The following is a 25,490-nucleotide window of genomic DNA, read 5'->3' on the forward strand; positions in this document are numbered from 1 at the left end:
AATCCTGCAGGGCTGCACGAGGGGGTGGAGATCTCTTCTGAACAGCACGTTGCAAGGCATCCAAGATATGCTCAATAATGTACATGTCTGGGGAGTTTGGTGGCCAGCGGGAGCGTTTAAATTCAGAAGTGTGTTCCTGGATGGGGCGTCGCATTGTCCTGCTGGAATTGCCCAAGTCCGTCGGAATTCACAATGGATATGAATGGATCCTGGTGATCGGACAAGATGCTTACGTACGTGTCACCTGTCAGTGTCGTATCTAGACATATCAGAGTCCCATATGACTCCAACTACACACATCTCACACCATTACAGAGCCTCCACCAGCTTGAACAGGCCCCTGCTGACATGCACGATCCAGGGATTCATGAGGTTGTCTCCATACCCGTACACGTCCAGCAGCTCGATACAATCCGAACTGACACTCTTCCGACCACGCAACATGTTTCCCATTCCGCGCGGGATTAGCCGGCTGGTCCCGGCGGAGGCTCGAGTCCTCCTTTGGGCATGGGTGTGCGTGTTTGTCCTTAGGATAATTTAGGTTAAGTAGTGTGTAAGCTTAAGTCCCATAATATTTCACACACATTTTGTTTCCCGTCATCAACAGTCTAACGACGGTGTTGACAGGCCCAGGCGGGGCGTAAAGATTTGTGTCGCGCAGTCATCAACGATACATTAGTGGGCCATCGGCCCCGAAAGCCCATATCGATGATGTTTCGTTGAATGATTCGCACGGTGACTCTTGTTGATGACCCAGCTTTAAAATCAGCAGCAGTTTGTGGAAGAGTTGCACTTTTGTCACGATGAGCGATTCTCTTCAGTCATCGTTGGTCCCGTTCTTGTAGAATCTTTTTCCGTCCGCAGCGATGTCGGAGATTTGATGTTTTACCGGATTCCTGATATTCACGGTACACTCGTGAAACGGTCGTGCGGGAAAACCTCACTTCATCGCCACGTGGTAGATGCTGGGTCCCACGGCTCGTGCGCCGACTATAACACCACATTCAAACTCATTTAGATGAAGATTACCTGCCATAGTAACAGCTGCACCAGACATTTGTCTTATATAGCCGTTACCGACCAGAGCGCCGTATTCTGCCAGTTTACATATCTCTGTATTTAAATCCGCATGCCTATACCAGTTTCTTTGACACTTCATAAGTATTCGTATTGACACATAATAATGTCGCAGTATACATAAAACAACCCCTCCATAATTTGATTGCGATCGAGATGAAACACGTACATTACTGGCCCTTAAAATTGCCACACCACGAAGATGTGCTACAGACGCGAAATTTGACCGACAGGAAGAAGATGCTGTGATATGAAAATGATTAGCTTTTCAGAGAATTCACACAAGGTTGCCGCCGGTGGCGACACCTACAACGTGCTGACATGAGGGAAGTTTCCAACTGATACCTCATACTCAAACAGCAGTTGACCGGTGTTGTGTGGTGAAACGTTGTTGTGATGCCTCGTGTAAGGAGGGGAAATGCATTCCATCACGTTTCCGACTTTGATAAAGGTCGGATTGTAGCCTATCGCGATTGCGGTTTATCGTATCGCGACATTGCTGCTCGCGTTGGTCGAGATCCATTGACTGTTAGCAGAATGTGGAATCGGTGGGTTCAGGAGTGTAATACGGAACGCGTGCTGAACCCCAACGGCCTCGTATCACTAGCAGTCGAGATAACAGGCATCTTATCCGCATGGCTGTAACGGATCGTGCAGCAACGTCTCGATCCCTGAGTCAAGAGATAGGGACGTTTGCAAGACAATAACCATCTCATCTGCACGAACAGTTCGACGACGTTTGCAGCAGCATGGACTATCAGCTCGGAGACCATGGCTTCGGTTACCTTGACGCTGCATCACAGACCTGAGCGCCTGCGATGGTGTACAATGACGAACCTGGGTGCACGAATGGCGAAACGTCATTTTTTCGGGTGAATCCACGTTCTGTTTACAGCATCATGATGGTGGCATCCGTGTTTGGCGACATCGCACATTGGAAGCGTGTATTCGTCATCGCCATACTGGCGTATCAGCCGGCGTGATGGGATGGGGTGCCATTGGTTACACGTCTCGGTCACCTCTTGTTCGCATTGACGGCACTTTGAACAATGGATGTTGCATTTCAGATATGTTAAGACTCGTGGCTCTACCCTTCATTCGATCCCTGCGAAACTCTACATTTCAGCAGGATATTGCACGACCGCATGTTGCAGGTCCTGTACGGGCCTTTCTGGATACAGAAAATGTTCGACTGCTGCCCTGGTCAGCACATTCTCCAGATCTCTCACCAATTGAAAACGTCTGGTCAATGGTGGCCGAGCAACTGGCTCGTCACAATACGCCAGTCACTACTCTTGATCGTTTTGACGCTGCATGGGCAGCTGTACCAGTACACGCCATTCAAGCTCTGTTTGACTCAATGCCCAGGCGTATCAAGGCTGTTATTACGGCCAGAGGTGGTTGTTCTGGGTACTGATTTCTCAGGATCTATGCACCCAAATTGCGTGAAAATGTAATCACATGTCAGCTCTAGTATAATATATTTGTCCAATGAATACCCGTTTATTATCTGCATTTCTTCTTGGTGTAGCAGTTTTGATGGCCAGTATTATATATGTGAGTAAAAGGTACGTACAGAGAGGAGTGACCAAAAGTTTGCAAATATCAGGTGAACATTGTCAACAACCTTACATTACTCTGCAGAATTTATGGACGAGAAAGGTACAGCGACATAACATACTAACTAGTCTGTGAAAATGAATGAAAATGCGCGAGCATGTTGGTAGATGCCCCTCAGTGCTGTACAATAATCTGGACGTCACGTGGCGTGAGGCCAGTGCGACTGAAGCAAGAAATGATGCTGGTCCCACAACACGAGGCACTTGAACCAACATGAAAAGACGGGGATTGTGTCAATCAGCGGCCCGTTACGGTGGACTTTGGTGGTGTTCCTCATTACAACACAGCCCGGAGAGACAACATTTGGATGAATTCATACGGGGAAGAATCGTCGAGAAATTGGAAGAAGGACGAATTGCGAGGAGAGTAACCCAAAAGTTTAGCATTGCTTAGAACATTGTGTCACCAACATGGAGAGCGTTCCGAACCACAGGTACTGTTATCTCAAGGAGAGGGAGTGGTTAACCATGGTCATCTATAGCAGGACGACCGTGTAACAAGCTTGAAGAGACCCACATCAAACAGTGCGTGCAGTTGCAACCGCATTTAAAGGGACTACAAGGCATGCAAACTCACGCTGCAGGGTGGCGCAGCGGCTGCGTGGAGGCGGTCTGTTTGCTCAATGGCCGGTATGTTTTGTCATCCGCACACCGTCGGCAACGTTTAAGATGGTGCCAAGAGTATAGAGACAACGCAGATTGAGGTCGCGTGCTCCTATCGAATCAGAGCAGATTCAGTGTAAGCAATGATTCTGCGCGTGCCCTCATCTCAGAGAGCTGGGATAATGCGCCCAGAAACACTGTCGAAAGTAATCGTTTTGTTGGTCCTGATGTTGTGTAGGGAAGCATAATGTTGCTTAGGAGTACTGGCCTCCAAGTCTTTGACCATGATACGTTCACCGTTCAACACCCTCGTGACATTGTACTCCTTCCCACTATGCGTCTTTTCAAGGGTGCGTTCCGGCATGATTCAATTTATTTGGCAATACTCGACCACGTTGAGCAGCGCAGATAGAGGAACTCTTGGAACGCAGGACATTCGGCGAGTGGACTGGCCAACCTGTTGCCCCGACTTCCATCTAGCTACGTCGGTGGGGGAACGGAATGCCCTAGCACAGAACTCCATGGCAAGCTTATTGCACGCGTGGGAACTCACTGTAGAGCATGCACTACCGTTAGTGGTGCTCACACACCCTATTAAGAACCTTGTCCTCCCTTTGGCAACGTCCAGGGGATCATCATAAATCGCTGTGTATTCAGTGTACTTATCGTCTTTGAATAAAAGTGTCATTTCGTTTTGTCTTATTCCGTATTTCTTTTAGTTACTTTCCGTACTACACTGTAGCATTTCTTTCTATGTATGGTCCAAGTTTCATCGAGCTGTGCTTGTTGACAGTGACACATCATGCGAACTTTAAGATTTGCGCACCAGCGTCCCTTATTACAACGCATCACTTGTGTCTGTTGAAGTGATCATAGATTTATCGAATTAAGATTTATTAACCTTAGCAATACCGACGCGTTTTCCATAACGCGTAATACCAAGGGGGTGGGGGGGGGGGGGGTACTTTGTACCCACCATCACAAATATCTAAACAAAAAGAATTTCATTAAATGTTTCACTTTTACTAACATCATACTTTTTAAATAGATACTGATGTGACAGTGGGGTACAGAACCTGAAAATATCCTTTTGCACATTCCTAGCTACCCCAACGCATTTTCCATAATATTTAAACCAAGTAGAGTGGTACCTTTTGAACAGCACAAAAATTAGAAAAAAATACAAATTTCATTATTTGTCATTGATTTTCATTCAAAACATACCTGTTAAAATTAAACAGATATGTAAGAAGGTCCTGAACCTGAAACTACGAATATGATAGTTGTTGCGAAAAGTCACATTCACTGTTAAGACTTGCATTTTTGGGTTGAGTTCCACCAAAAAATGTAAAACAATTACGAAACCTGATATAAGAAATCATTTTAAAAAATTTCAGAATTTTAAAGTATTAAGTACCAGACAAGATTACGATATTTCCAAAACATGTGCACAAAGTAGCCCCCCCCCCCCCCTCTACTTCTTATTGCGATGGTCAGTTCAGCATGCAGGTTTGTTCAGTTAGTACTGATGAACTATCATCTTAAACTTCGTTTAGTGAAAGTGATCATACAAATTTTTACGAGAGGGTAAACGAGTCTAATGTTGGTTTTTAGTTTTTAACAACAAACTAATATTTTTTTTAAAAAAAAGGAAGTAGCTTTATTCTATTTTGCTGATGAAAATATAACAAAGTTTCTATACTTAATGAACCAAATATGCCTCTGCAACATCGAGTAATGATTAAACAAAACAATTAATAACGACAGTCGCACTATTTGGCCTAAAGCGAAAATTTTAACTGATTATACGACGACACAGATAAAATACAAGTAACTTCAATGTTGGAAAATTTTAGCTTAAGCAGTTTGTATCCTTCCGTGCAACTCACTTTTGTAACATTTAACAGGGCAATTTCAATATTATGACGGTGAAAAAAGCCTACATTTAAAAAATTCTCTTTTCAATTCAAAATTTAATTTTATGTCCCTTGTTGGTCAACACTGTAGCACCCAAACGTGAGCCGTTCATCTAACCGTTTCGTAAAAGTAAATTCAGCAGCATTCACTCTTAAATATGCGTATTCAAAATTATAATTGATATTGGTTTTGTATTTAATAAGCACAGCATTTCTGCAATATCAACCCATTAGATGTATAAACATATTTTTAGCAATAGAGCTGTTTCTAGAAAGTAAATTGCCGCCCACATCGAAGTATCAATGAATGGGCTTAAGCCTGCGAACAAAAAGTAATAATTACTCTCTTTGGAGTTTAGATTAACACTTTCATATAGGACCGCTTTTATTAATTTACACTGCCGTGCTGTGCAAGCAGCTCAGACTAAGTAATTATTGTTGTTTCGTCATTTTCAAACGCAAACATGTTCATAAAATTGGAAAAGTTTGTAGGAATGTTTAATCACGCCATTTCTTTTTCTTTCTGGTAGCGGGGGTTTGTGTAACGGAGGCCAGATTATTACTTATCGGTTTCTATGCCTTTTCTACGTCGATACTGCACAAATCTCCGTTAATTAATCCAGTTGCCCTAAGTCTATGAATCATTCAAGTGTACACAAATAGGTCAGTGACAAAGCAAAATAGAAAACTCAAAACAGCATTTTCTGCCAGGAAATAAAATTGTACAGTACATTACTTAGGGAAAGTAAGGGGTGAAGACTGGTTCTGGCCAAACAGGAGGCATTCTTCTCCTTATGTAAATAAACCAGCAGCTTGCGCTAGTTTAATTTATTGGCCTTTATGTATACAAACTGTTCGCTTGGGCAAATATTAGCTTACGAAGGACATAATTAATGAGTAAGAATCGTCGTGATGATTACCGTAATTTATAGGCAACATGGCGGCCATGGCTCATGTTTACCCAACTGTTCAACTTCTTTTAGCTTAAAGTGATGACAAATTATGGTAATTTATGACCCAAAAAGAGTTACATCTTTCCCAAACAATTTCTGACTTCAGTAAACAAATACTGGGGTTGGAAATTAAATAGTGGCAACTATTTATTCACAACCGATACAGAAGAGTTACATGTTTGCAGCTGTTACTGTCCTTCAAAGTAGTCCCCAACGTTGTGTAGAACCCGTTGACAGTGACGTGGAAGGCGTAGTACAGCGTTATCAGAGCATGTTCTGTTGATGGCGCGAATGGAGCGATCTACTGTCAGTCGAATCTCTGGAACAGCTCTGAAGCGAATGCCACGAAGTGGTTCCTTCATCTTAGGAATCAAATCAAAGTCACAAGGACTTTAGCCCGGGCAGTATGGTGGATGGTACAGTACGTCCCAGTCCCATCGACAGAACAGAGCAGCCACAGCTTGCGCCGTATGCGTCCGCGCATTGTCGTGCAAAATGATGGGTGGGTTGCACAGAAAGTGTTGCCGCTTCTTTCGCAAAGCTGGTCGCAGGTGATGCTCCAAAACCGAAGAGTAATACTGTGCATTGACGGTCTGCCGTGGAGAAACGTAATGCGTTAGGATAACACCATCACAGTCGTACACGAGAATCACCATAACTTTCACCATACTGAAGTTCTGACGCACTTTCGACTTTCGCGGCGACCCATAATGCTTCGCGAAAGAAGCGGCGACACTTCCTGCGCAACGCACCCATTATTTTGCACGACAAAGCGCGGGCGCATCCAGCGCAACTTGTGGCTGCTCTGTTCGGTCAATGGGACTGGGAAGTACTTTCCCATCCACCATACTCCCCGTACTTAAGTTCTTGTGACTTTAATTTGAGCCTGCCGGTGTGGCCGAGCGGTTCTAGGCGCTTCAGTCTGGAACCGTGTGACCACTACGGTCGCAGGTTCGAATCCTGCCTCAGGCATGGATATGTGTAATGCCCTTAGGTTAGTTAGGTTTAATTAGTTCTAACTTCTAGGGGACTGATGACCTCAGATGTTAAGCCCCATAGTACTCAGAGCCAGCTTTTGATTTGATTCCGAAGATGAAGGAACCACTTCGTGGCATTCGTTGCGGAACTATTCCAGAGATTCGACAGGCAGTAGACCGCTCCGTTCGCACCATCAACAGAAGAGGCTGGCAACGGGTTCTACACAATGCTGATGACTACTTTGAAGGATAGTAACAGGTTGTGAATAAATAGTTGCCAATATTTAAGTTCCAACCCTCGTATAAAGTTCCATGGACCAATGATTTACATTCTACCTTACACACAGTAACAACAAAACATCAAATCGCCAGTGCAAAACACTCGTCTGAATATGGCTGAATGGCTGTCAGCCGAAATATAGCAGTAAGTAGCTGACGTCATTCGGCTGCAATCCCGAAATGTTATAGAACATTGTTAAAACATTAAAAAAAGTTGGTTATTTACGCTTCTTACAGTACGTGTAAAGTGCTTACTGATAGGCAGTTGATCGTTAAGGACTAACCCTTTTTGTGCATGCAGGTTGTAAGTAGGCTGTTTAGGTTTTTATGTTGTTAACACCACGTAGCGTTCTGTATGAAAATCACTGACTGTGCTGTGTGCAGTCTGTGGCTGGTTGGCATTGCTGAAATATTCGCTATGGTAGTGTTGGGCAGTTGGATGTGAACAGCGCGTAGCGTTGTGCAGTTGGAGGTGAGCTGCCAGCAGTGGTGGATGTGGGGAGAGAGATGGCGGAGTTTTGAGAGTGAATGATCTGGACGAGTGTCCATCAGAGACAGTAAATTTGTAAGACTGGATGTCATGAACTGATATATATATTATGACTTTTGAACACTATTAAGATCTGTTAAATAATAATTTTATGATCCATATTCTTCAAAAAAGGAGCACTTGGAGAGGAAAGGGCCAATAAGAAGGGACTAATAATAGTAACTGGATACATAATTTTCTTTTCAAGTACTTGGTAATTTTTTTTGTACGATGAGTTGTTGTGGTGCACCACTTTAATGACATAGACATTAAGATGTGAATAGACATGTCCCTTATCTGCATTGTTTACTTTAGTGTACTATTTTTTTCTGTTTGTGGGTTTGTCATGTTTAGATATAAGTTATTACATTTGCTGCTGCTGTTTGCCAGGCATAGTGCTACTAAATTTCACTTTGTATTACTCTGTTAAGCCAGTTTTACTACTGACTTATTTTTTCTTGTTGCTGCACATTGGCTCATATTAGTTGTAATGTTGCATTTGCTTTGCTAATTTAGATATACTGCTGCTTGCTTTGCCAATTTGCATTTTTTTGTCATTGCTGTTTGTGTTAATTGCTTTGTACTGGTGATTGCCTCGTCTCTTAGTATATATATCTGAGCTCAGTAGATTTAAGTTAGCTTAAGAGGGGGTAGACTATATAAGAAACTAACTATGAAGAATAGGGAAAGAATGCATTGAGAAGTTATATGAAAAAGATTTGGGCAAACATGAGTATTATACAATGAGAAATATTTATTTTGAAAGAGGATACGAACAAAACAGTAGGGTTTAGGGACAACAGGGTTAGATAAGATTTTTTTTGCATGAAAAAATGTTGAAATAAGAGGAAAGATCTATGGAATGAAGTTTTGGGTTGGACTGCAGTACCAAATGTCTCACTGAAAACAAACCGTGTCCTTTCCTTTTGTGTTATTCTGCTAAGTGTTTGTGTACCCTTGTGTATTTGTGTTTTTCCTGTCTTTATGTGTTTAGCTAATAAGATTTATGTTGTAGAATTTTTCTAATACTAAGCTACATTCACTATGATGAGGAATACTGTTATCCTCAAACATAATTTTGCATTAATAATATGCTATTTACTTTGTAAAGATGTTTAGACATTATTTTCGAAAGCTAATCTGATCTTTTATGTGTTTACTCATGTCATAATTCCTGTAACACTGATGTATATGTTTATTTATATTGTTTTGTAAAGCCTGTATTACTACAAATGATATCTGTATTATTATGTTTTTAGTGATGTTTTCTGTACCTTTGTAATTGTATTCTCATGCTATAAAATTGTAATTCACACCAGTTCATCAAATTAAGTAACTCGTAAGCATTCATTTCAGTGCACACATTTCTGTTGGTCATAGTATATGCACAATATGTTAGAAGTTGGGACTGTTAGTGTTTGCACATGTGTTAACAACTCAGGAAGGGACTGGATAACAGCATTGCTGGTTCTAAGGACATTTCAAAAAAAAAATTTTGTGAGTGCACAAGAGTGGTTCATCGACTTGCTATATTATCCGCAAGACTCTTCGATGGTGATTGTGCACCGGCACAGTCGCAACGGATGGCTGCCAGCAATCTCTACATGCACTACAGTGGATCTGCACCTTTGATGGCCCACCAGCAGCATTATCTCTACAAGGACTACAGTGGGTCTGGATCTTTGATGGCTCACCAGTACCATAATCTCTACCAAGACTACAGTGGGTCTGCTCTGTGATGACCTACCTACCAATATTCTTCAACTTTGACTGACTCTGCTGTGGGTTTGCTCTGTTGTGGCCCATTACATGTCTGCATGTCAAGAGTTAGCACTGTCTTTCTGTTGGAAGGACTACACTACTTCTTCGAGACTGCATGGAAATCCACTACTTCCGTGTGTATTTTCTTTTACTGCTCAGACTTTGAGAAAAACACTGCAATTTTACTGTGATGAACGATCAGGACTGTCTTTATGGACAGTGAGAAAATCTTTGATTTTGACCAACAGTATATCAATAAGTGTGTGCATTTGATTTCTTTGTTATTGTAATTACAAAAAAAAATTTTCAAATTTGCATTGGCCACTGCCCAAAACAATTCGTAAAAATGTTTGTGGGGAGCATGGGGGTTACGTAAGTAGGCTGTTTAGGTTTTTATGTTGGTAACACCACGTAGCGCTCTGTATGAAAATCACTGACTGTGCTGTGTGCAGTCTGTGGCTGGTTGGCATTGCTGAAATATTCGCTACTGTAGTGTTGGGCAGTTGGATGTGAACAGCGCATAGCGTTGTGCAGTTGGAGATGAGCCGCCAGCAGTGGTGGATGTGGGGAGAGAGATGGCGGAGTTTTGAGAGTGAATGATCTGGACGAGTGTCCATCAGAGACAGTAAATTTGTAAGACTGGATGTCATGAACTGCTATATATATTATGACTTTTGAACACTATTAAGGTAAATACATTGTTTGTTTTCTATCAAAATCTTTCATTTGCTGACTATGCCTATCAGTAGTTAGTGCCTTCAGTAGTTCGAATATTTTATTTAGCGAGCAGTATTGGCGCTCGCTGTATTTCAGTAGTTCGAGTAACGAAGATGTTTGTGAGGTAAGAGATTCATGAAAGGTATAGGTTATTGTTAGTCAGGGCCATTCTTTTGTAGGGATTATTGAAAGTCAGATTGCGTTGCGCTAAAAATATTGTGTGTCAGTTTAAGCACAGTCATTTATAACTTTTCTAAGGGGATGTTTCAAGGTGTTTTACTGTTTCAGTTTCCTCAGTGAGGTTTAACATTTTTCCTTTTTGAGCTTGGTACAGTATTTCAAGACGTTCTTATGTAACTGGCTGGTGCCCACCTTTTTTCAAATTTTCTGCAAATGCAAAATGTCGATTGACTTCACCATTCTTAGTAAACTTTTCAGCATATATATCCTTGTGTGGCAGTTCATCGTGCATGTAACTGTGTTGGATTTTATTGAGGGTCGTGAATGTTATTCTAACATTATAATTTTTGAACAGTTTCTCTAGATGTTCTCCAGAAAAGGATGTACAATGAACATCGGCTTCATGTCTGTAGTGTTCACTACCACTTGTACAACTTGATTATTTATTCTTACCATTTTTTTCTGTAAATACCTAAGCTACGATTTTACGTTTATGTCTAGGTTACTTATCTCCTGGTTCATAGGCGCTGGGCCTAGTGGCATGTCACACAGCGAGACAATCATAGATTTGTAAAAAAAAAAAAAAAAAAAAAGCACGGAAATCACGTTGTTGGGGGTGACATGGGGAAACCTGGATCATGGATCACTGAATCACTTGTCGCGGGTGTACGGTAAGTATCAAATACAATACCAGCATCTGTAAGCTGGAGTTTCAAATGCAGGCAGTTGAGGACCCTGCCTAGATTCATGAACTCGTAAGAAGCTAATTTTTTGTGTAGAGCATTGAACAATCCTCTCAATAGGGAAATACTTTCACTAGGGCTTTCAAAATCTACCTCTACATTTACATTTATACTCCACAAGCCACCCAACGGTGTGTGGCGGAGGGCAACTTACGTGCCACTGTCATTACCTACCTTTCCTGTTCCAGTCGCATATGGTTCGCGGGAAGAACGACTGCCGGAAAGCCTCCGTGCGCGCTCGAATCTCTCTAATTTTACATTCGTGATCTCCTCGGGAGGTATAAGTAGGGGGAAGCGCCGACCGGAGTGGCCGAGAGGTTCTAGGCGCTTCAGTCTGGAACCGCGCTACCGCTACGGTCGCGGGTTCGAATCCTGCCTCGGGCATGGGTGTGTGTGATGTCCTTAGGTTAGTTAGGTTTAAGTAGTTCTAAGTTCTAGGGGACTGATACCCTCAGATGTTAAGTCCCATAGTGCTCAGAGCCATTTGAACCATTTTTAGCGGGAAGCAATATATTCGATACCTCATCCAGAAACGCACCCTCTAGAAACCTGGACTGCAAGCTACACCGCGATGCAGAGCGCCTCTCTTGCAGAGTCTGCCACTTGAGTTTGCTAAACATCTCCGTAAGGCTATCACGCTTACCAGATAACCCTTTGACGAAACGCGCCACTCTTCTTTGGATGTTCTTTATCTCCTCTGTCGACCCGACCTGGTACGGATCCCACACTGATGAGCAATACTCAAATATGGGTAGAACGAGTGTTTTGTAAGCCACCTCCTTCGCTGATGGACTACATTTTCTAAGGACTCTCCCAATGAATCTCAACCTGGCACCCGCCTTACCAATTATTAATTTTATGTGATCATTCTACTTCAGATCGTTCCGTACGCATACTCCCAGATATTTTACAGAAGTAACTGCTGCCAGTGTTTGTTCCGCTATCATATAATCATACAATAAAGGATCCTTCTTTCTATGTATTCACAATACATTACATTTGTGTATGTTAAGGGACAGTTGCCACTCCTTGCATCAAGTGCCTATCCGCTGCTGATATTCCTGCATTTCGCTGCAATTTTCTAATGCTGCAACTTCTCTGCATACTACAGCATCATCCGCGAAAAGCCGCATGGATCTTCTGGCACAAATCAGTTATTACATCTTCAGTGTAACGACGATAGAACAGTATTTGATTACAAATACTAGAGCATTTTCTAAAATATTGTGGAGGGTACATAAATCGTGTTCGGATGGGGGGGGGGGGGGGGAAGGAGGAGAGAGAGGAGGCGGAAGCGCGGAAGACAATGCAGCGTTGTCGTTCGTTATGCGGAAGAGTGGAGGGGCATGAAAGGGAAGCAGTGGTTGGGAAGGGAGTGAGACAGGGTTGTAGCCTCTCCCCGATGTTATTCAATCTGTGTATTGAGCAAGCAGTAAAGGAAACAAAAGAAAAATTTGGAGTAGGTATTAAAATCCATGGAGAAGAAATAAAAACTTTGAGGTTCGCCGATGACATTGTAATTCTGTCAGAGACAGCAAAGGACTTGGAAGAGCAGTTGAACGGAATGGACAGTGTCTTGAAAGGAGGATATAAGATGAACATCAACAAAAGCAAAACGAGGATAATGGAATGTAGTCTAATTAAGTCGGGTGATGCTGAGGGAATTAGATTAGGAAATGAGACACTTAAAGTAGTAAAGGAGTTTTGCTATTTGGGGAGCAAAATAACTGATGATGGTCGAAGTAGAGAGGATATAAAATGTAGACTGGCAATGGCAAGGAAAGCGTTTCTGAAGAACGGGAATTTGTTAACATCGAATATAGATTTAAGTGTGAGGAAGTCGTTTCTGAAAGTATTTGTATGGCATGTAGCCATGTATGGAAGTGAAACATGGACGATAAATAGTTTGGACAAGAAGAGAATAAAAGCTTTCGAAATGTGGTGCTACAGAAAAATGCTGAAGATTAGATGGGTAGATCACGTAACTAATGAGGAGGTATTGAATAGAATTGGGGAGAAGAGGATTTTGTGACAGAATTTGACAAGAAGAAGGGACCGGTTGGTAGGGCATGTTCTGAGGCATCAAGGGATCACAAATTTAGCATTGGAGGGCAGCGTGGAGGGTAAAAATCGTAGAGGGAGACCAAGAGATGAATACACTAAGCAGATTCAGAAGGATGTAGGTTGCAGTAAGTACTGGGAGATGAAGAAGCTTGCACAGGATAGAGTAGCATGGAGAGCTGCATCAAACCAGTCTCAGGACTGAAGACCACAACATCAACAACAACATGCGGAAACGGCGCGATTTATGTAGCATCCAAAAGGGCATGACCATTGATCTTCGGGCAGGTGTGGAAGCATTTCCGAAACGTCTTAGTTTGTAAACTGTTTGCGTGCCACCATGGTTAACACTAGAAGTACTAAGTGGGTCATTTTTCACCCACGAGGGTTTTTAGAGTGCCCCACTCCCCTCCAAAATCAATGCACGACCAAATGCCGCTGTCCTTTCATCATATACGAGGTTGTACAATTCACCAAAATGTCATCCCTCTGTTCCACCTAGAAGTATAAATATTTTACCTGTTATACAAGTAGTACCATGTGGGTCGTTTTTTACCCATACACATTTTAACGCAATTTGATATCAGCAACACCAATTTTTAGACACTAAATAGTTTCTGGGCGCGTCTTAACATTATTCACGGGATGTTGGAGTACATTACAACACTTTGTACCAAAAACAACCCAAAATACGAAGAATTCGAAAGTCAGGCGATACTGTATATCAGCGCGGTTTTCCGATTTATACAGACTGGCGACATGCAGACCTACGGAGTAACACTGGGGAGCTACACAGTAACATATTACATAGTGGCAAAGCTGACCCCCCCCCCCTTAACCGCCCTCCTACACTGCTGTCTGGGGCACTGCTAATAGCTAGTGCTCTTACACGGCAGCAGATGTCAGGCGCGTCGGCCTTACAGAACATTACGACTAACAACTTATTTACCTCCGTGAAACTGGCAGATGAGCTAAAACAAAAAGGAAAAAGTTTAGGTGGGACTCTTCGAAGATCACTCAAAGAGGTCCCTCCAGTGGCGCAAAGTGGAAACGACGCATTGTATGCAACATACTTGCAAGTCAGGTGACAATCTTCTCACAGCATACTAAGGAAAAAAGAAAAAGAATATCCTTATTCTGATTAACATGCATGCTGGAAGTCAGATGACTAAGAATACTGAGAGGAAACTTTAAGAAACGGTGAAGTTTTATAATGGAACTAAGGGTATAGTTGACCAAATGGCTAGACACTACAGTGTCTGAGCTGGCACCCACCTATGGCCTGTGCGTGTGTTTCACAATATTTTTGACCTTGCCATGATCAACATTCACAAAATTTTTAAGTTACTTACCTCTAAGATTTCTCACCGACACTTTATCCTCAGAGTAGCAGATGAGCTTGCTGCCCTCTACAAACCGCAGAGAGGAGCCAATCTCCCCTTGCAGATGCTCTATTCTGGCGCTGGGTAATATGGAAATAGAAGGTGTTATCAAATTCAGGTTTCCTGAAAACAACAAAGGGAAATAAAACATCAAACATATGCTTCAATTGCAACAAATATGTGCAAAAGCTCCCAAGCAAAAACTCATATTGAATGTCTGAACTGCGGGCCCATCCCACCTTAGGCAGCTCCGTGAAGTATGTGATCTTTCCAAATACTTATAATTATAGACTGAAGTTTTTTGTTCTTGTGTTTTAGTTCCTCGATTACAATAAGCAAGAAAACACGAAAAGTGTTTCAGTCATCTGCTGTGTTTTAGAACCTTTCACAAATACTCGGTAATTAATCTGTCTATAAAAGTAAAAATACTATTGGTACTCACATAAACAATATGTTTTGATTGTGTTTCAACCTTTTTATGAAGAAAAACAGTGTAATATTGTTTATTTACTTATTTTAATGATGATTGATGAAAGACTGTGAAATTTCTTCTATAAGATTCAAAATAAATTTAAAATTAACAATTCATTTATAATTAAAAAATAATTTAAAAAATTCAAAAGTTTGTTTCTGAAAATTTATATTTGACAGTGTACTATTCATTTTAGATATCAAATTATCCTTTGGTTACACTTTAGAGTCTTCCTGAATATACTGTCAACATGTTGGCACTCAAAATACCACCCAAATATGAATAAAATGGTGGTTTCCTGCTGTGGATAAAAAATGATCCACGTGGTACTACTAGAGGTACGGAGAAGTCCAGTGCTTCTAGTGTTAAAGTATACTGTGCATGGAAAAATGGCGCTGTCCGAAACCGGCGCCGAAGCAACTATAAATGACAAGGGTGAACGACGGACTCGGAGATGTGTAGAGGTGAACAGAGCTGCAGCTGTTAAGCAACTGACGGCCAGGATGATCCAAGGGGCTATCAGCAGTCTCTCCTCAATGACTGTTTAGCGAATGTTACTGCACATGGGCTCGCCTGGTTCATGGGCCAAGCTAACTGCCGTTCGTAGGCAACGAAGGCTGGAATTTACACACCAAAACCGCAACTGGACGCCCATTGAGTGTCGACAGGTGGCCTTTTCAGATGAATCACAGTTTGTGAACCATCGGACAGATGGCCGTTGACGTGTATGGAGTGAAAAGTCTGAAAGCAAACACCATGGAAAATCGACGTAAGGGTCCAGGCCGGAGTCAATTACGGTCTGGGAAATTTTTTCATGGCTTTCGCTGGATGACCTCGTCTTTCCGGAAGGCGCATTGGATGAACACAAAATCTGCGTCTACCCAAGGGGACCATATCCATCTCTACATGCAGTTTATTTTTCCCTGGCACGATGGCATCTACCAGCAGGACAATGCGACGTGTTGAGGCGTTGACACAGCTCGCAGTGTACGGGCGTGGTTCAAAAAAGAGCACGAGGATGAACTTACTGCACTCCCCGGGCCCTCAGACTCCCCGGATTTAAGCCAATCGAGAATCTGTAGTCCACCTCGATCGGGCTAATGGTATCATGGATCCTCACGCGAAGAACATATCCCAGATTCCCACTACAGTGAGATCTGCATAGCTCCACATGCATATCACTACCTTCCAGATAACTCTCTTCCAGCTGTCCACGTTGCGAAAGGCTGTTATTTATGCTTTTGAAGGGGGGTCATCTTAATGTGACTGGACATTGTACATAGGCTAGGCAACTGGCAAGACAGTTACCCATCTATTATCCCTGCTCCTGTACGTACATGTTATTTGACCCGTGCGTGGCTCGTGTTCCCGCCATCATGTATTTTATACCCTGTTTTTAACATACGGGGTGGCGCACGAAATATGTTACCAATTGTTTCTTTCACAATTTACGACGCACATTAGATATCCCGCTGAGGTCTCTACAGCAGCACCAGCAGAGCATGGAAAAACAAATGAGTTACGAAATGACGTGTAATTCACTATACTGCCGCTAGGACACTAGTAAGAAGCAATGGCTGACAATGGAAGACTGACAATCGGCAAATGTGTTACTTTTCCATGAAACGAAAAGCCTTGTTGTGACTCGGAGGCGTTTTCGACGACAGTTTAACACACGATGGGTCCCTTGCAAGAAGACCATCCACAGGTTGTACGATAAATTTGTACAGGAAGAAACAGTATTGGAAGCGAAGCGACCTCGGCCTAAGTCTGTTTGTTCGCCGGAGAATACTGAAGCGGGACGAGTTGCTGTACAGAGAAGTCCCGGGGAATCGTGTAGAAAGGCAGCAGTGCATCTGGGAATATCCAACACATTCTTAAAAGTGACCTCCACTTGTACCCATACAAGATGACCTGTGCACAGAAGCTCACTGAAGAACACAAGCAGCAGAGACTACTGTTTGCTCAGTGGGCGGAGGATAGAGAAGAAACTCTCAACAACGTTTGGTTTTCAGACGATGCGCATTTTCATTTAGATGGTGTGGTTAACAAACGAAATGTACGCTTTTGGGCCACAGAAAACCTACAAGTGCTTCATTAACGACAACATTATGCTCCGAGGATTACAGCGTGGGCAGCAATTTCCAGTCACGGACTTGGACCCTTCTTCTTTGAAGAAACTGTGAACAGCGAGCGTCATTTGAGCCTGCTTCGCAATAGCTTCATTCCACAGCTTCTTGCTACCGCCTTGTCCTTCAACACGCAGTGGTTCATGCAAGATGGAGCAAGGCCACATACTGCAAACACTGTGTTGGAGTTTTTACACGAGTATTTCAACATGCGGACCATTTCCCTGAGGTTTCCAGGTCGCTTCAAGGACGGAAAAAATTGGCCTTCCAATAGTCCAGACCTCAATCCATGTGACTTTTTTCTTTGTGGGTACCTAAAGGAAAAAATTTTCCCGTTCCGTCCACGTGATTTAATGGAGCTCAGAAGACTTATTATTCAAGCTTGAAGTGAAATTACGGAAGACATGTGCCGTAGGGTAATCACTAACTTCAGTGTTGGTTTGAAGGAAGTTAGGAAATGAAATGGTGGACATATTGAGCATGTGCTGATTTAGAACAAATCTCCATGGACGGCTCTTCATTGTAGTACATCTTCCTTTCAGATTGTATTGACAAAGTTTATATTCAAAAACAAAATGGTAACACATTTCATGCGCCACCCTGTACTTACACCTCACTACGTTAATTTAAATTACTACTGTCACTGAGTTGCTGCTTTGTCTGACCGTGTCCGGCGATAGCAGCGCGTATCGACATATCCTCTCGCGTAGTATCTTTGCTCGATTGCTATTACTTCCCGGTCGTTGTCTGTCGTAAGGCAGTTCGGATCGCGAGTTCAGGCTGCCAGTCAGTTCGAACGTGTCTGGAGCCCAGTCCGGACCTGCCAGTCGGGGAGTTGCAATGCGTCACTAGAGCAGTCGGGTTGGAGCAGTGAGGTTGTAACCTCCGTGACACAGTACTTTTTAAAGCCTGTGCTGTGGTAAGCGAGCGGGATTCACCTTGTGAGAAAGGATTTTCGCATAGATATCGACCGCGTGCGCCTGAATGGTGGTAAATCAGACTTACATCCACCTTGTAATAACAATGATCCGTCAAGTAAGTTCGAAATGCAATTACACGTCAGGATGGATCAAAAGCAACCCAGATGATGCTACCAATGAGATAATAATACGGTCGCCAGCCTAATTAGGCATTAACTGAGTTTCTTCCCTGTACAAGTTGGTATAAATTCATGCAAAACAACAAGTTGTAACACTGCATAATATAGCAGGATTTTAGAACCAGAAAATCTATTGAACTGATAGTTTCACCTTCTGTACTGATATGAAAAATCATGAATACATAACACTACACTATAATATTTACTATAAAACTTTATACTGTCTATTAATCTGGTTAAAATCGGGCATAGGTCAATTTTGATAAAGATAAAACACTGATAAATTTTGACTTTTATGTTGACTTTAACTTTCGCTAGTCAAACCAATTAAGAACACTTCAGAATTCAAATGAATGAGGGGGGTGGGACCCTGAAACTGTTATAATCGCTGTATTTAAAAAAAATTGATTACTGAATTTATTATTCATTCAAGATTTCCAGTATATAAGTTACTACTCTTTTCATCTTATTTACTGATCATTTAAATGCCTTTAAATCTGTCTCGAAATAATAAACTTCATTACTATGTGAATACTAAAGTTGTCTTTCGACTTCGTTAGACCTTCGCTATTCATTTACTGGTTCATTAACAAAACATTTCTTTAAACATCATTCTAATATAGCTAGTTCTGCAAATAATTATTATTAACACAAATTTTAATTTTCATTTCGGGACACTCGGATTGCATAAACGTTTGGAAAGGACCCTTTCTAGGTTAGTTGTGAGGATAATTAAATGATGGAAAAGTTCTGGTAAAATTTAGGTTATTATTCCACGAAACAAACACAGTTCACTCTCTGATCCATACGAATACAATACTAAAAGTTTCAACCTGCTAGTATCGATGCGGCGGTTGGCGAGCGGCAAGACGGCGAGCCACATGGCACACATACAACCACAGCTATGGCTTTTGACGTATCGGCACTTTAACTCTTCTTAGCGTCGCAATACGTTTCCTTTTAGTGCCTATGGAATTTTGCCATGCTGTGTGGGCTTTGGAACGGCATACCCGAGGCTCAGTGAAGCTATGTCTTCCAGGAGAGCCTCCTCGCTCCAGAAGGTGTTGCTCAAACCAGTGCCAAACTCCAACTACTACTGTGCCCGTTGTGCCGTGCAGTGCCCGCGCGCATTTTCCGGCGCTAGCCTGCCATCCACCTTTTCCGCTCCCTGACAGACCGGGTATTCACCCGAGGCTTTGCATTCTACATATCCTAACACATTGCCTACGTATGGATCAGACGCATAGTTACAATTTTAAACATCTTACAACAGTTTCAACGTTTGTTACATTTCAATTCTATCACAATATTACTTGACATTTGACATAAACATTAATATTCACATTGAAACTTATTTACAGTTTTCTTAACATAATGGCATGGAACAAAAAAGAAATGAAATCGCAACATCAATTACACAAGTTTATCGAAAAATCGGAAGAACTACTGGTATGTCCAATAGTATAGAGTCGTTGTTGTTACAAGGTTTGTGGCGACATGGCTCGCCCGACCATTGCCGCCACGCATCACTTGAGCCGGATCACGGTCTTGGTGGATCGTCGGTCAGTCGTCCTACCGGACGACGCGTTTTGGCTCGCCGATCGTTCATGAGTCGGTTGTGTGTGTGTGTGTGCATCGACTTCCGATTTGTCTTCGTGTGTACTTAGTTACTGTTGGGTTTCGTTCATGTGTTCGTGCAAGTGTTTGTTAGGCGTGTGTGTAGTTGGCGTTATTTCCACTAGCGACTATTTTAGATGTTGTCGGCATTCTGAGGTCAGTCGGTCGGTAGCTGCGGACCAGGGAAGTTACCTCAGTGCGGTGCAGTCGGCTGGGTCCGCTGCCGGTTCCTGCGCAGTGTCGGAGCGTGAGTGGAGCTGTCCGATCGCTACGAGCTTCATGGTACGCCGACCCAGGACGTCAAAGTTGAGTAGTGGTTTCAAGTACCCATTCATGTTGTGTGGTTCGTTTTGGTAGTTCGCTGCTGGGAAGGTTTTCCTGTGAGCAACACCGAGTGTTTGTAATTTCACGCAGTGTCCTTTCCTCACCTGTTGTCGCTGTCCAACACGATGTGTAGTTTTAATAGTTTAATACATATACATATATGATTGTGGATAATCACGCTCGTAACATTTGGTGTTTGAATTCTCATGTACCGATTGGTGGCAAGCAAGTCGTTGCGTCGGTCGGTCCGTGGCTGTCCCATGGTTGGGTTCCGACGGATCAAGTGTAGTTGGGCTCACCACCTGTCTCGCCTAAGTGAACGAGGGCAGACCGACCCTCTGCAGGCTTCTGAGTGATGTTGTCTATACTGTCTTTCTCACTGGTGTTTAATTTTCTGTTTATAATCTATCATAGAAAATTATAAAAAAAAAGTTCTTGGTTTTACCGAGTTTTATGTAAGTAAGTTTGAATTCCGGGAAGTGCATATTTTCTGAAAGGTTATTGCCGCTGCAGTCTGGAACCGCAAGACCGCTACGGTCGCAGGTTCGAATCGTGCCTCGGGCATGGATGTTTGTGATGTCCTTAGGTTAGTTAGGTTTAACTAGTTCTAAGTTCTAGGGGACTAATGACCTCAGCAGTTGAGTCCCATAGTGCTCAGAGCCATTTTTTTTTTGGTTATTGCCGTTGTGTTGTCTTATTTTTTTTAGTCCGGTTTCAGCTACTTAAAACTTAAGGCTTGTGGCCTTCTGCCTTTGAAGGGTTATGGTAATTTATTTTAAAATCTTGAAATTTTTATTGTGGGCTTTCATCCGTCTGTATTGCATCTTGTTCATGTTTGTCTATCACCCTTGCCTTGAGGCTTTCAGCCTAGCTGTGATATATATATGCTTCGGCTCATCAATTTTCCACGTCTAAGGTAACTAGCGCTCATGACCATTACAGCGTGTATTTATAACAGACCTAATATGCATCGCCATAGTGGCGCTGCTAGCGCCAGTCTTATGCGACAGACGCGAAATTTGAATAGACGTCTTCTTTCAGACGTAGAAACAGGCCTACCAACCTTCGTTTATGTCGCACAATTCCTTATTGGTGTTGCGATTTTTTCCGTAATTGCAGTTATACATCATTACCGCCCTAAGCAGTGAGACCACTTCTACGATTTCATCCTTCCTGATTTGACTGTATTTAAAAAGGTTTTCTTGGATAATAACTATCGTCTCTTCCGCAGGAACGTTTGCTTGTAGGTTGTTTAAGTCGAGTGAACCCAGACAACAAACCAGTCCGGACGCCTTGTCTTTCATTTGCTGAACAAATTGATTCCTATCCGAAATGTAAAAAGAAACCATATACAAATATTCCTATAAAACCATTTTAACCATGGTCACCTGAAGGAGGATGAAATCGTGCAATTCATTCCTCGCGAGATAATGAGTCCAGGCATTTGAAACTCCGGCTTATTTAATATTTATCGTAAACCTACTACAAGTTATTCAGTGAAGCAGTGCTCCTCATCTCACCCCCAACAACATAAATTAAATTATTTTTTTTAATCTATGACTGAGCGCGTGTGTAGAAGTGTAGAATGTAGAATACCCTTAGGTCCGGTTGTATCTGGTTCAATGGATATAACCCTAAAATAGTAGGTTAGCTACGAGTATTTAAAGACAAAATGGGAAGAATAAATAATCAAGTAGTAGTGAACGTTGCAGCCATGAAGCCATTGTTCATTGTTTTTCCTTTCCTGGGGAACTCGAATCAACTAGCGAAACTCTTCAAAAACTGTGGTGTTAGACTAATGTTCGCGACTCACAATAAAACCCAACACAGTCACAACTAAAATGAACAGCCGTACAAGAATAAATACGAAAGCTCAGATGTGTATAAATTGGGACGCTGTGAGTGCCAAAAGCCCTCCTTTGGACAAACATGCAGAATGTTAAAAACTAGATGCAACGAATCAAGCAACATTCTACCTTTACAGGACATTTAAATGAAAGCGGACGCCAGCCACTCACATTAGAATGTCTTCGAATTCTGCACCAGGCTCCCAGACTCCAAAAAGCGATTGAGGAAATCGTAATATTAAACCAATCCCATATACAAAAAAATTTGCGGTTATCTATCAGTTTGTACCACAAACCAAGCCTATACGACTGATTATTGCGCGTTTTAAAATGTTTATCTGAGAAGCATCCTGTTTCAAGTGTACGTAACTTAAGAAGCTGGCGTAAACTATTTTGTAAATGTTTTTAACAATGCTTGTAGTGCTGAGTAAGAAATCTCCTGTAGTGGTGTACCTTAGAGGAATTTAACAAACGATAACTGTAGTATCTTATCGATGACGTAGGCTACTACATTATATTCAGTTTTACTACTACAACCTTATTTTAATCATTTTAATTGTAACACTAGTGTGGGTATATATTCTTACTTCGTTTATGCAGCGATGTACAGTGAGGCGATAAAAGTCATGGAATACCTCCTAATATCGTGGCAAGGATTCAATAATTCGTTGGATGTCTTCTGCAGTAATCCATAGTTCCTCTGCGAAAGTGTAGCCAGTCCAGAATTTTGTGCAGAGACTGACCTCCCAATTACGTTCAAAAAATGGTTCAAATGGCTCTTTTTTTTTTAGCTGATCTCATTTTGTTCTATATTGTTCGTTGAATTTGTTCGGGGCGGACGTCAGATGACACCTGTTCAGGCTCTTCGTTGATCCGTTCACTCAGTTTTTTTATTACAGAGGGTAAGTAACCCTCTGACCGAACACGCTGAGCTACCGTGCCGGCTGTGTGGTTCTGAGCACTATGGGACTCAACTGCTGAGGTCATAAGTCCCCTAGAACTTAGAACTAGTTAAACCTAACTAACCTAAGGACATCACAAACATCCATGCCCGAGGCAGGATTCGAACCTGCGACCGTAGCGGTCTTGCGGTTCCAGACTGCAGCGCCTTTAACCGCACGGCCACTTCGGCCGGCCCCCAATTACGTCCCATAAATGTTCGATCGGTAACATACCATCAGAATCTTGAACATCATTGGGGGGAGTGGCAACAAAACGACTAATCAGGTTGGTGTGTAGAATGTATGGGTCTGGCGACATACCACCTGACTTTCGGGGAAATATTATCCTTGCAATTCCAAAGAGTGCAAGAGCCGGTAAGTGCGAGAACTACTATACAATCAGCTTAACAGCGCATGTATACTCGTTGCTGACAAGAATGATATAAAGAAGAATGAAAAAGAAAATTGAGGATGTGTCAGATGAAGATCAGTCTGGCACCAGACAGACAATTCTGACGTTTCCGTTGATAATGGAAGCAAGACTGAAGAAAAATCAAGGCACGTTCATAGGATTTGTCGACCTAGAAAAAGCGTTCGACAATGTGAAAATGGTGCAAGATGTTAGAAATTCTGAGAAGAGGGAATATACGAGTGGACGACCAAGAACGAAGCCCTCGGATTACAAAAGGTATAAGACAGGGATATAGTATTTCGCCCCTACTGTTCAATCTGTGCATTGAAGAAGTAATTATGGAAATAAAAGAAAAGTTCAGGAATAGAATTAAAATTCTATGTTAGAAGATACCAATGATTCGATTCGCTAATGACATTGCTATCCTGAGTCAAAGTGAAGAGGAATTACATGACCTGAAGAATGGCTGAACAGTCTAATGAGTCCAGAATATTGATTGAGAGTAAATCGAAGAAAGACGATAGTAATGAGAAGTAGCAGAAATGAGAACAGCGAGGAAGGTAACATCGGGATGGACGATCACTAAGCAGAGCAGGTTAAGGAATTCTACTAAGTAGGCAGCAAAATATCCAATGATGGATGGAGCAAGGAGGTCATCCAAAGCAGACTAGCACCTGCAAAAAGGACATTCCAGGTAAAGAGAAATCTACTAGTATCAGACATCTGCCTTAATTTGAGGATGGAATTTCTGAGAATATACGTTTCGAACACAGCATTGCACGGTAGTGAAACATGGACTGTGGAAAAATCGGAACAGACGAGAATAGAAGCATTTGAGATGTTGTGCTACAGGCAAATGTTGAGAATTAGTTGGACTGATAAGGTAAGGAATGAAAAGGTCCTGCACAGAATCGGAGAGGAAAAGAAAATATGGAAAACACTGACAAGGACAAGGGACAGGATGATAGGACATCTGTTAAGACATGAGGGAATGACTTCCATGGTACTAGAGGGAGCTGCAGAGGCCAAAAACGGTACGAGAAGACAGAGATTAGAATACATCCAGCAAATAATTGAGAATATAGGTTGCAAGTGCCACCTCTGAGATGAAGAGGTTGACCCAGAAGAGGAATTCGTGGCGGCCGGCATCAAACCAGACAGAAGACCGACGACAAAAAAAAGAAAAAGTTCGATGGCATCTTGGTGGCCAAAAAATTTGCTCGAATTGTCCAGAATGTTCTTCAAATGAGTCGCGAACAGTTGTGGCCCTTCGACAAGGTGCAGTGTCATCCATAAAGATTCCATCGTTGTGTTCACCTGAAGTCCATTAATGGCTGCAAAATGGCCTTCAACTAGCCGAACATAATCAGAGAACCCAGCCCACTCCATGTAAACACACCGGCTTGCACAGTGCCTTGTTGACAATTTGGGTCCATGGCTTCGTGGGGTCTGTGCCTCACCTGGACACTGCCATCACCTCTTACCAACTGAAATTGGGACTCATCAGACCAGGCCATGTTTTTTTCCAGTTTTATAGGATCCAACCGATATGGTCACGAGCCAAGGATAGGCGCTGAAGGCCATTTCACTCTGTCTGCTCAGTCACTCGCGTCGGTCGTCTGCTGTCATAGCCCACTAACTCCAACTTTCGGCGCACTGTCCTAAGGGATACGTTTGTCGTTCGTCCCACATTAATTTCCGTAGTTATTTCACTGACGCTTTCTTGTCTGTTAGCACTGACAACTTTACACAAACGCTGTTGTTGCTCTCGGTCATTAAGTGAAGGCCGTCAATCACATCCTTGGTGAGAGGTAATGCCTGAAATTTGGTATTCTCGGTACACTCTTGACAC

Source organism: Schistocerca cancellata, chromosome 1 (assembly GCF_023864275.1).
Source record: "Schistocerca cancellata isolate TAMUIC-IGC-003103 chromosome 1, iqSchCanc2.1, whole genome shotgun sequence".
NCBI lineage: Eukaryota > Metazoa > Arthropoda > Insecta > Orthoptera > Acrididae > Schistocerca > Schistocerca cancellata.